The 13639-nt window shown below is 44.3% G+C and overlaps 1 long non-coding RNA gene across 2 annotated transcripts in view; it reads right to left on the reverse strand.

The window, feature by feature from the left end:
- LOC120098867 (uncharacterized) overlaps nt 1-13639 on the reverse strand; it is a 48546-nt gene that overhangs the window by 24940 nt on the left and 9967 nt on the right. For both annotated transcript variants that reach the window (XR_015645755.1, XR_015645757.1), the window contains exon 2: nt 7000-7163. This is a non-coding gene — a long non-coding RNA (uncharacterized LOC120098867). The remainder of the gene's footprint in view (nt 1-6999; nt 7164-13639) is intronic.

The raw sequence follows: 13639 nt of genomic DNA on the forward strand, positions 1-13639 counted from the left end.
ATTAACATTCAATATCTAAACTCCATGGAAGTGAGCTTGCTGGTATCCTGGTACTTATACAGAGAGATGATTAGATGGACCGGTTACTTTTCCATTGCTGTGAGCAAACACCTGACAAGAAGTACTTAATAGGAGGAAAGGTTTATTGTGCCTCACTGTTGAATTCATCGTGGTAAGAAAGGTTGTGGCTATGGTAAGGGTCCATGGCAGGGGGTGGAGGGTGGAGGGTGAAGCTCCTTGCTCACATCTCAGAAAGCAGAGGAAAGAGAACATGAGAGTGCAACTGGCTTTCTCCTTTTACCCTTCTTTCTATTCAGCGTGTTATGGTGCCGTTCACCTTCAGAGTGGGTCTTGTTCAGCTCATTCTCCCTGAAAATGCCTGCACAGACCCACCCAAAGGTGTGCCTCATAAATGCTCTAGGTGTTGTAGTCCATCAGACTGATGACTGGAACTAACCACTGTATAAAGACACCATATGAAACTGTTCAGCACTAAGCCATGGGAGACAGGAACAAAGACTGACTGGCCATCCCCTAGAAACGCTTGTGTGGTCCCAGGCCATGCTGAGGCCCAATCAAGAGTACTAAAAAGACAAATTCTAGAAGAGATTGCCATAGCAAGTAAAGCTGAAATAGCTTGGCATCCACTGTGCAGGAGAGCGCCCTCTGCAGGAAAGATATTCCAACAGCCAGATCACCACTTAAAAAGAAGTACCAGCCTCTGGAGGAGGTAGACCAGAACTCCACAAAAGTATCTGCTTTTTCTCTCTCTGGTCAGTGGTAGCTGAGAAGTGTTTTTCCAATTCTAGTGTAAAAACTGATTTAAGCACAACCCCTCTACTGTTGTTGCTGTTGTTGTTGCTGTTGTTTTTGTCATTCAGAAGATTCTCCCAAATTGAAATATGCCCCTCCTGAAAGAGGGGAGCTCAAGAGACTCAAAAGCAAAATGAAACCAAAAGGAGAAAGATAAAACTTAGAAGTTTCACAAAATCCCCTCTCCAAGGTCACACAAATAAGAACTGCAAAGGAGAGGAAATACAATGACAAGTTTTACTGTCTGTACATTTTTCAGGGACCTTCAGGGATACAGGTTTTGTGGTTCATCACCCACGTTTACATGAGCTTCTTAGCAATACGATTCCCTCGAGTCATCTCTACCCATGTGTCTTAGTTAGGGTTTTACTGCTGTGAACAGACACCATGACCAAGGCAACTCTTATAAAGGACAACATTTAATTGGGGCTGGCTTACAGGTTCAGAGGTTCAGTCCATTATCATCAAGGCAGAAACATGGCAACATCCAAGCAGGCATAATGCAGGAGGAGCTAAGAGTTCTAAATCTTCACCTGAAGGCTGCTAGCAGAATACCGACTTCCGGGAAGCTAGGACGAGGCTCTCAAAGCCCACACCCACAGTGACACACTTCCTCCAACAAGGCCACACCCCCTCCAAGGCCACACCTCCAAATAGTGCCACTCCCTGGGCCCAAGCATATATAAACCATCACACCACGTAAGCAAGCCCTTCAACCATAGTCTTGTAGGTAATCCCCAAAACTCTCCAGTTCACGAGACTGGAGTGGATGATACTTTGATCGGTCTTGAGTCTGCAGCGAGAGAAAATAGGCATTTACTCCGACCTTCCCAGGAAACGTTGACACAACACTCTTCTGTGGTAAGTAATGCACAGCTTCCAAAAGTCCAATTGTAAGTGATTCTAACGGACTCAGAGAGCCCCTGGGTATATTTTAACTGCAATTATTATGGTAATATCAAGTTACTTATAATTAAACAACCAATATTCAGATACACTTGCATTTATTTACTACATAAAAAGTTGCTACCAATTTCATAGCTTAGTATCTATTTACGATCTCACAGCTCTGCAGGTCAGAAGTCTGGGCATGGTGTGGCTGGATTCTTTGGTGATGGAGCATTATTAGTAAGAGGCAAGGGCAGCAGAACGGCTAAGTCAATAAAGGTGCTTGCCACTAAGCCTGCTGACCTGAGTTACATCTCTGAGCCGACGTGGTAGAAAAGAAGAGAATCTCACTAGTTGTCTTCTGATCTCCATATACACTATGGAAAGCATACCTCACCCCGACGTGAACTGGTATGTAAGTGTAATTTTAAATAAAAAATCAAGATTGAGTTATAATGCCACAGATTGACCATTTTAAAGGACACAATTCAATGTTTGTCAATATACAGTATTCAGAAGGTTGGCAACTATCACTGTTTTGATCTGATACATGAGAAAGAAATCAGAAACCTGCCTTACTTTTCCCTGCTACCCCTCCCCACAGGCAGGGGCAGTCTCTATCCATCTGAGCCTTCTGGACATTTTATGCAAATAGAATTATACAGCATATGACCCTTTGAGCCTGGTTCCTTTCATTTATCATATAATATTTCCAAGATTACTCTAAATTGTAGCATCAACCAGTACCTTTTCCCTTTTTCATAGGTTAGCAATATTCCATTGCATGGGCATGCCATATTTACTTTATCCATTCCTTTGTTTTGTTTTTTTTTTTTTTTTCGGAGCTGGGGACCGAACCCAGGACCTTGCGCTTCCTAGGTAAGCGCTCTACCACTGAGCTAAATCCCCAGCCCCATTCCTTTGTTGATATATGTGAGGGCTATTTGCATCTTTCTTTTTTCTTCTATTTTTGAAATTGTAATATAATTGCAATATTTCTCCCTTCCCTTTCCTCCCTCAAAACTCTGCCGTACACCCTTTTCCACTCTCCTTCAAATGCATGGCCTTATTTTTTCACTGTTATTGTGTGTGTATATGTGTGCATTTACAAGTATGCATATTTATATACATATATCTATACATGTGCACATATATACAAGTATATCATATGCATATATATCATATCATCACAAACATATACACATGAATGCACATATACATGTGCGTGTACAATACATAACAAACATATACATATACATCATATAAATATATATGCATATATGTGCCTATATAAATATGTACATACATATTTATTCTTAAACATAACCTGCTCGACCCATAGGTTTCTTGTATGTATGTTTTCAGAGCTGACAGTTTAGCACTAGACAACTCGTTGGTGTGTTCTTTCCTGAGGAGGGCCACCTCTCCTCCCTGCACATTACACAGTTGCCTATAGTTCTCTGTAGAGCACTGAGGCCTTGGGGACGTTCTCCATTCACTTTGGCATGCTCACTGCTGCCATCCTCCTTCAGCTCCTGCTTAGGCAGTCATGCTGGTGAGACCTCATGAGTGTAGCTTCTGATATTACTAGCAGACACAATCTCCCAGCAAAATCCCTGCTCTTGCCTTCTTTCCGCCCCCTCTTCTGCAATGTTCCCTGAGCCTTGGGATACAGGATTGTTTTGTGTTCACCGAGGCTGGAGTGGTCCCCATTTGTCGCAATGGGAAATTTCCTTTTATCTACCACAACTTCCATTTGTAAGTGTCTTAGTCAGGGTTTCTATTCCTGCACAAAGCAACATGACTAGGAAGCAAGTTGGGGAGGGAAGAGTTTATTCAGCTTACACTTCCACATTGCTGTTTATCACCAAAGGCAGTCAGGATTGGAATTCATGCAGCATAGAAACTCGGAGGCAGGAGTTAATGCAGAACCCATGGTGGGGAGGGGAGGTGCTACTTACTGGCTTGCTTCCCCTGGCTTGCTCAGCTTGCTTTCTTATAGAACCCAAGACCACCAGCCCAGGGATGCCACCACCCACAATGGGCCCTCCCTACTTGATCAGTAATTGAGAAAATGCCTTACAGCTGGATCTCATGGAGGCATTTCCTCAAGGGAGGCTCCTTTCTCTGTGATGACTCCAGCTTGTGTCAAGTTGACACACAAAACCAGTGTTTCTTTTTTTAATGGATACATATTTCTAGCTCCCTTGGGAATATATCCATAGGTAGATTTGTGTTCACTATGTTTAAATCTTGATGAATTGTCAAGCCATTTCTCCACAGCATCGTTGCTGTCTTACAGTCCTACCTGCCATGTTTGAGGGCTCCTTGACTTTTAGGATAGAATTTTCCTTACACTGTGAAATGTTTCTGAGGGGATGAGGTATTTTATCTTTTTCTCCTTTCTGCTTTGTTTCTTTTCTATTCTTCCTCCGTGTCCCCTCTTCCCTTCCTGCGTTCCCACCTCTCTTTCCCTCTTACTACAAAATCCTTCTTAGGTTTGGTATGACTTAAGCAACTCCAATTCTCATTGGATTGTGGCTGAAGACAAATGAGGATTTTTACAGCTCACATAGCCAAGCACACCTTCAAGTTAATGTGACCAAATGATCTACTTCAGAAACTAGCTGCCTAAGACGAGATCACAAACAAGAGCTATGGAGTCATCATGATGTGCACTGACTTTGCCTCCCCTCACCCCTGGATGCAACAGCTGTCTTTTATGGCACTCGAAGAGCTTAACTATAGGAAGAGGGTCCCATGCTTCGACAGCTAAGGGAAAGAGTCTAATTTCCATAGATGCTTACCCCAAGGCATTTCAATGGCAGGAACCAAAAGGCTCCAGGGCCTACAGATGGTCAAAGCCTCTGGAATTTGGGATGGGAACAATGTGTGAGGTTTCTGGGACGAGTTAGTGAGGGTCCCTTGTTCAACCATGTACAGGAGTGTCCCGAGTATGATTAGTCACCCACCTACCCAAACCCACCAGTGAGAATAACGAAGCTCATGGTCTCTACTCCATCATTTCACCTTCAACCTTAGGACACCTTGAAAAGTGCAGCACAGAGCAAACATAGCCATCATGAACCTTCCGAGCTGTGAGACACTGTGAAGGACTGCTCACATCGGTAGGGCTTAGGCAGACACTGCTCATTTTATAGAAATTCTTGTTTTATAGAAATTCTCATTTCTATAAAAAGAAAGGCTCAAGGGAATGTGGAGTAGCAAAATTCCCACCACGTCATGTGTAAGAACTAAAATTTCAGCCTCTCCAAGTGAAATGAAAACGCTTTTCCCCATGGTACTGCCACATGTGAGCAGAGAGAACACTGAAAAAAGTTGGCACCTGATCCCACTTCTGAGAGGCAGGACTCTCAGAGGTCACCAGGTCACCAGGGTACTCCATTCATAATTGATTAATATTAGTATCTCAGGGCTGGGTTTATTTTCACAAAAGTGAATTTCTCATAAAAGCAAGCTCATGTCTGTAATCCCAGCATTAAGACGGAGGCAGAGGCAGGAGGATTATTATGAGTTCAAGGACAGCCTGGGCTACAGGGTGAGACCCTGTCAGATAGATAGATAGATAGATAGATAGATAGATAGATAGATAGATAGATAGACAGACAGACAGACAGATGCACAAGCTAGCAAATTTGACCATTACTGTAGTTGACTAAGTGTTCCCAAAAGGGGCATGTGTAAAGGACTTTGTCTCTAGGTTAGTAAGAACTGTACAAGGTGGGACCTAGTAGGAGTCCTTAGGTCATTAAGGGCTTGTTTTAAGGGCACTGTGGGACTTGGCCTCTTCATCTTTGGTCACTGGCTTGTAGTATGAGTAGGTCATTCCCATCATGCCCTCCTACTGTGGTATGAGGTCTAATTCTAGGTTGAATGGATAAGCTCATCTGACCTTAAGGGCAGCTAAGGGCTGCAATCCCATCTGCCTGTACTCTGCTGTTAGACTGTAGACCAATGTGAAGTAAATTCATTTCCTCATAAACTGTCTTGTCTCTCATACTCTTCTATGGCACTGAATGATGGAAGATACCGTCCTCATTACGTACTTCATCTGAGTGTAGAAGTAACTGGAAAGAAAACCCCATGTGTCCAGAATTGGGTCTCTTTGGCTTGCACCTCCCCTTCTCTGAAATATCCCCCATTTTGCCTCTCTTATAATACCCTCACCTTCCCCCTCTCTACAATACCCCCACCTACCTCCCTCTCTGCAATACCTTCTCTTTTTTTTTTTAAGATTTATTCATTTATTATATATAAGTACACTGTAGCTGTCCTCAGACACACCAGAAGAGGGCATCGGATCTCTTTACAGATGGTTGTGAGCCACCATGTGGTTGCTGGGAATTGAACTCATGACCTCTGGAAGAACAGTCGGGTGCTCTTAACCGCTGAGCCATCTCTCCAGCCCACCTTCTCTTTTTAATACCTGGTTTGTTCAGTCGACAGTTTATAGAAAGACAACTCCACTTCATCTGCATGAGAAAGGGGATATAGCATCAGCAGAAAAAAGGCCTGCATTTCTGCTGTTATGATAGGACGCCATGATCAAGGCAACTTGTAGAAGGGAGGGTTTGTGGGTTGGTTTACAGTTCTGGAGGGATGAGCGTCCGTCGCAGTGGGGGAAGCATGGCAACCAGAGCGGAAAGCTGAGAGCTCATATCCCAAACTCCAATCACAGAGCAGAGAGAGCAGTGGGAAATGGCAGAGGTGTTTTAATCTCCAATCCCACCCCTAGTGACGAACTTCCCCCGGCAAAGATGTACCTCCTTAACCTTCCCAAACAATGCCAGCCACAGCGGCCCAAGTGTTCAAAGGCCTGAGAAAATGAGAGATTTTTTTCGTTCGAACCACCACGCTGTCTTCATTTCTTTTTTTTTCCTGAACTTTCCTTCATCGACTGAGATTACACCTTTTAAATCTGTTTGGACCACGATGTCATCTTTCATCGATTGTTTTCAAAAACACTTTTGCACTTCGGTTTCCCCTCTCTCTTTTAAACTCAAAGCCAGAGCGTTGCAGTCTATTTTAAATGGCGGTGCTCCCCAGAATGCACATTCCTTTGCTCTAGCACAAAGCCAGCTGGCGGGCTCTTAACCTTGAGAGGGAGCATCAATCAAACCTGACCTTGCAGACAATACATTTATAATGTAGCGACAAATTATTAATAACATCCTCACCGTGAAGCCGAAGAGGATGTTAACATGAGCCAAGTAGAGAAGCAAATACAGGGGAGTCTATCTGCACTGAAGTGGGATTGGTTCGAAATTTTAAACTTACCCTAAAATCAGAGCCGTTGAGATGGCCCAGTGGATGAAGGCACTTGTTGCCGCCACATTAACAACCTGAGTTCCATCCCTGGGATTCTCACAGTGGCGGGAATACCCACTCACTTTTCGTTTGTCTCTCCTTAGAGCAGTGCTTCTCAACCAGTGGGTCATAACCTGTTGTAAAAATATAAAAAATAAAAATGCTGTCTTTTATCCACACTAGGTCTACACCACAGTACCCCAAGATATCTGTTGGATATCTTAATTCTCAGTCATCAAAGCCTCTCACCCACTCTGCCCCATCCCATATCACACTGCCAAAGGCCTCTCTCTGAGCCTGGCAGCAATCTCTCTAACTATCTAGTTCCCAAGGCAGGTTTCCATGCCAGAAACACACATCCCAACTCCGTGGCGGCCCAGACCAGCCGTCAAACACTTTCTTACACTTAAATCGCCACAAGAAAGAACACACAACACAATAACCTTTGGCCCAGTTGATAAGATATAATTGCCCACCTAAACATACAAAGCCCAGTACACATCCATCCCTTAAGAACATTAATAACAACCTGTAAACACACAGAGTGGAATCTTAACGTCAGCTTCCATTTTCTCTCCGCCGTGACTAACCTCTCTGTCCCTCCTGTCTCTCTTCTTTTCCATTCCAGTCCCCTCCTCTTCCCTCAAACTTTTCTCCCGCCCATCCTTCCTTCTCATCCAATGACAGACCTCCTTCTATCCTGTACCTGCCCTCACCTATATTTTACAAATTAAATGGGGAGAAGGTTCTGGTGAAGTAACCAGAGTCATGAGTATGTGACTAGGCAGCCATCCTTGAGACAGTGGAATTAGCATCAAAATACAGATAACTCCAGGGCAAACCACAACAATAATCCCTTTGGGGTTGAATACCCCCTTTACGGGGGTCACACATATCAGCTATTCTGTATATCAGATATTTATATTGTCATAACAGTAACAAAATTACAGTTATGAGGCAGCAACAAAAATAGTTTTATGGTTGGGATGGTTATCACAATGTGAGGAGCTGTATTAAGGGGGTATAGCATTAGGAAGGTTGAGAACCACCACCTTAGAGAAAAGAATCAAAGAGTGAGCTATCGTGGTTGAAGTCAATTTCTTTCCCCACGTCCTTTCTCAAGTGTAGTGCAGTAAGCTTCCCCTGCTAAGAAAGAACTATGGTCCCTTCATTTCTAGCCCAGGCTCCTGTTCAGCCTTCCAGCCTCAGAAGTGATCTGTACCTCCCTGCTGGCACTCCAGTTCCATCTCCTGCAGAGCCTCTCCCTCTGATATTAGATCCTTATACTATGATAATCTGCTCAGCATTGACCTGGACATGGTGGACATTTCAAACTGAACTCTTCATATGTTCGTGCTGAAACCCACTTCTCCTGCAGTCTTCCCCTCTCCGTAATGGAAACTCCATCCTTTCGGTTCTAAGACAAAGTTCTTAAAGGTATATATCCTTGAAGTTTTAATGAGCTGTGTTACAAATCCTCCCAAGATCCCAGAGATGCACAGCCGAAATACCCAAAGCTCTACAACAAGTGGCTGTGCTGGCTAGTTTTATGTCTATTTGACTGAAGCTAAAGTCATCTGAGAGGAGGCAACCTCAATTAAGGTTCTTCTTTAAGGTGAAGGTGCTTCTATAAGAACGAGTTGTCACCATAAGGAAGGGGAGGGGGGAGGGGGATGTTTGCCCGGATACCGGGAAAGGGAATAACACTTGAAATGTATATAAGAAATACTCAAGTTAATAAAAAAATATATATATAAAAAAGAAGAAAAAAAAACAGACGAACATAAATTCATGCTATTAAATATGTGTTAACACAGCAAAAAAAAAAAAAAAAAAGAACGAGTTGTAGGCAAGCCTATGGGGCATTTTCTTAGTTAGTCATTGAAAGGGGAAGACCCAGACCATTTCGGGTGGTGCCATCCCCAGGCTGGTGGTCCTTGGTTCTGCAAGATAGCAGGCTGAGCAAAGCCAGTAAACAGCACTCCTCCATGGCCTCTGCATCAGCTCCTGCCTCCAGGTTCCTGCCCTGTTTGAGTTCCTGTCCTGTCTTCCTTTGATGATTGTTTCAGTTAGGGATTTTACTGCTGTGAACAGACACCATGACCAAGGCAAGTCTTATAAAAAGAGAACACTTAACTGGGCCCGGCTTACAGGTTCAGAGGTTCAGTCCATTATCATCAAGGGGGGAACATGGCCGCATCCAGGCAGGCATGGTGCAGGAGGGGCTGAGAGTTCTACACCTTCCTCTGAAGGCTGCTAGAATACTGGCTTCCAGGCAGCTAGGACAAGGGTATTAACACCCACACCCACACCCACAAGGCCACACCTACTCCAACAGGGCCACACCTTCTAATAGTGCCGCTCCCTGGGCTGAACAAATGCAAACCATCACAATGATAAACAGTAATAAGAGATAAGTGTAGGCCAAATAAACACTTTCCTCCCCGAGTTGCTTTGCTCATGGTGTTTCATCTCAGCACTACCAAACCCAACTAAGACGGTGACCAACTCCCTCCAGTCAGGTCCCAGGCCCTCAGGGTTCCACAGGCTCACAAAACGGCACTGCTAATGGAGGAACCAGCTTTCAACGCTTGAGTCTTGGAGACATTGCAATTAAAGCTATAACATCCGCTCCTGGGACTACAACTTCCTGTTGTTCCAAAGGTCATGGATACACCCGGCCTCGTCTTTTTGCACTGACCCCTTTCTCTTCTCAGATCTGTGTCTATCTCCTTCCTGTCCATCAAGATGTTGATAACCCTCCCCAAGACTACCCTTACCACCTCTTTTACATTTCAGCTTCTCATTCACTGAGATGTCGTTATAAAGTAAGGACACATTCACAACAGCCTCTTTATACTTAAGTGCATCTCAAATTCCGATGCGACTTCCCCACGATTCTCGATTCTCGCTGCCACAGTTCATTACGATGTTGGTCTCACAGAGGCAGGCAGCTTTGCACAGCCTTGGTGCCTCCCAAAACAAACGCTTATGGACCCTGAATCCAACCAACTGGACCCCAGTCAGGCTAGCATTGAGCACAGGGTGGGTGAGTCAACATCTGTCAAGTGGAGGGGGTGAGCAAATGCTTGCCCCTGGCTCCTTTCCTGTGTTCGCCAGCTACTCTTTATCCTAGCCTATCACTTGCTGGATATTGCAATTAAGTGTCTGTGGTTGACTCAAGATTTCTCCTTACCTGTCAAGCTGTATTATTCATTTGAGTTCCCCAGGGGGAGGGGGGGGGGAATAATAAAGGTTAGGTCAACTGGAATTGAGGTTCGTTTCCCTTGAGGAAGTTTCCTGTTTCTTTAAAGCCAGAGGACAGTATCATTAACGTTTTAAACATCTGCATGGGCTCTTCAGTCGCCGTTGCTCAGAGATGAGAGGAGGGTTGGGTGGTAGGATGGAGGGAAGTATTTTAAGCTAGTGCTTGCTTAGCTCAGAAACATTAAAAAAAAAAGGCTCCAAAATTATTTTCAAAAGAATGCCATCTTGATTGTAACTATCTTTAATACAACAACAGAAATGTACAAAATAAGCCTCCAATTAAGGGGGAAAAAAGGATGAAAAGAAAATATTTCCAGATAACGCTAAGCTGTATTTTATTGTGAATGAGACTCTATGATTAAGCTGTGATGTTTTTGAAGTTCTGCGGCTCCTCTGGAAGAAAACCAACTTCTTCAGTTATCAGCTGCTTTTTAAAAAAAAAAAAAATCTTTACAAAATCGACCGGAACAAACTCGCCCTGCGACTTTGCTAGCCATCGGTGATGGAGTCTCCATTAGAGTCAAAGCCAGAGTCCTAGTGAGCGTTAAACCAAGAACGTCACAGGTAGAACTCACCCGAGAGAAAGAAAATTCTAGTCGCAATCCCATAGGTTCTGTGTCGAATAGACAAGACACATTCAAAGGAATTACACAAGTTGACGGGCAAGGATTGAATATATATCTTCCTTTATGACCATAAATCAAATGAAATTATTGCAATGGAGGGGCTGTTAGGGAGAATCAACTGTCATCAACATTACCCAGGATTCTACTGCACAAAGTCTACAGTAGATGAGATGATTTACCACCCACCCAGAAATTATGGTCCCCTGCGGGTTTCTTTGCAGGTGCTACTGACTCTCCCACTCAAGTGGGGCCATGTGGCAAGTTCCCATCAATCAAATGGTAAGAGGAAAGGATTCCTTCTGGCACCCAGTAGAGAGCCTGCTTCGAGTGTGAGACAATATGGCGAATGAACAGAATGCTCCGTCCCCTTCTGTTTGCTAGAAGCAAAGTCAACAATCGGGGAGAAACCTACACGGGGAAGGGGCTTGGTTTTGAGACTTGCTACAGAGGAAAGCTCAGATCTGAGAACTCAGGGTCCTTACCTTCTTAAATACAGATTGGGGTCAGCAAGATGACTTGACAAGCAAGGAAGCAAACAGCCAGTCCCAAAGACCACTTACTCAAGAACCCACCTGGTGGAAGAAAAGAATCCACTGCCGAAAGCTGTCCTCAGCCTACACACACACACACACACCACATAACACCCACACATACCACATAACACACACAAAGACCACACACACATACACACACCACATAACACACACACATACCACATAACACACACAAAGACCACACACACATACACACACCACACCACACACACACCACACACCACACACCACACACACACCACATTCCACACACAAAGACCACACACACACACATACACACACACACATACCACACACACACACACCACACACACCACACACACACAAACCACATACCACACACACACAAACCACATACCACACACAAAGACCACACAGACACACACACACCACATAACACACACAAAGACCACACACACATACACACACATATACACACCACATAGATACCACACATATAACACACACACCACACACATACAAACCACATACCACACACACACAAACCACATACCACACACAAAGACCACACAGACACACACACACCACATAACACACACAAAGACCACACACACATACACACACATATACACACCACATAGATACCACACATATAACACACACACCACACACATACCACACACGAAGACCACACACACATACACACACCACCCCCCCCACACACACACCACATACATACCACACATATAACACACACACACCACACATACCACACACACACACACACACCACACATACCACACAACACACACACACACCACAGGCCACACACATACCACACACACACAAACCACATACCACACACAAAGACCACACAGACACACACACACCACATAACACACACAAAGACCACACACATACACACACACATACACACACCACATACATACCACACATATAACACACACACACCACACATACCACACACACACACACAAACCACATACCACACACAAAGACCACACAGACACACACGCACCACATAACACACACAAAGACCACACACACATACACACACACATACACACACCACATACATACCACACATATAACACACACACACCACACATACCACACACACCACACACATACCATACATATAACACACACATCCCACACACACCACACACGCACACACACAAATCACACACATACTACACACACATCCCACCACATCATGGCATGTGAGTGTGTGTGCACACATACACATATGCACACAATAACTACATGTAAACCTGGGCCTATACTTTCATGTCATAATACCTAAAAGACTTCTATTGTCTATTTAAAAACCTATGAGGCACGTATGAAAGAAGCGTGCTATTTATCCTTCCAATACTGGCTTTATTTGCTCTATGAAAACAGAAGATCAGAGAGGACCAATGGGAGAACAGAGGGATGAGAAGAGGGAAAAGGTGTATGGGGGAGGTGGAGGGATACGTTCACCATCCAATATGCACATGTGTATAATGCCCTTGATTAACACAGTGCCATGTTCAAGACTATGAACAGCTACACATTTGGGAGACAGAGATAATAAACAGGTTCATTTGTGGTAATTCCTTCCAAGCAGAATGGAAATAAAAGTTAAAAGTGGGAGAACTGTTCAGTAAATTGTAGTTTATGCCCTCAGACAGTCACTGTGTGACTAACTCTGCAGAGATCGGTAAAACGTGTCTTAAAGCTGGAGAGACTGTAGGAGAAGTAGTGGGGATAGACAGACAGATAAGGAAGACAATGGATGCCTGCGTGTATGCATTTGTAGATAGATGGACAGATGGATGTCAATAGACTCACCCATTCTGCAACACAGAGAGAGAGAGAGAGAGAGAGAGAGAGAACACAAAGGGCTAAATCCTCACAAACTGGAAAAATGCAGTGTCCAGGGTAGGTACCATGTTCTTCTGAACGAGAAGTGTCCACCACAGGCTCACGTGTTTGAACACTGGATCCCCAGTTGGTGGCGCTGTTTGAGGAGGTTGTGGAGGAAGCATGTCACTGGCGGTGGGTGGGCTTTGATTATAGCTTAGCCCCACTGTTCTTCTGTTTCCTAGTGTAAGGATAAAGGAGGTCGGCCAGGTTTTGACTCCTGCCAGCTCCTGTCACGGCTTCCCTGCCACCACCGACGCCAGCTCTCTGGAA

Source organism: Rattus norvegicus, chromosome 20 (genome assembly GCF_021556685.1).
Source record: "Rattus norvegicus strain SHRSP/BbbUtx chromosome 20, alternate assembly SHRSP_T2T, whole genome shotgun sequence".
Classification (NCBI taxonomy): domain Eukaryota; kingdom Metazoa; phylum Chordata; class Mammalia; order Rodentia; family Muridae; genus Rattus; species Rattus norvegicus.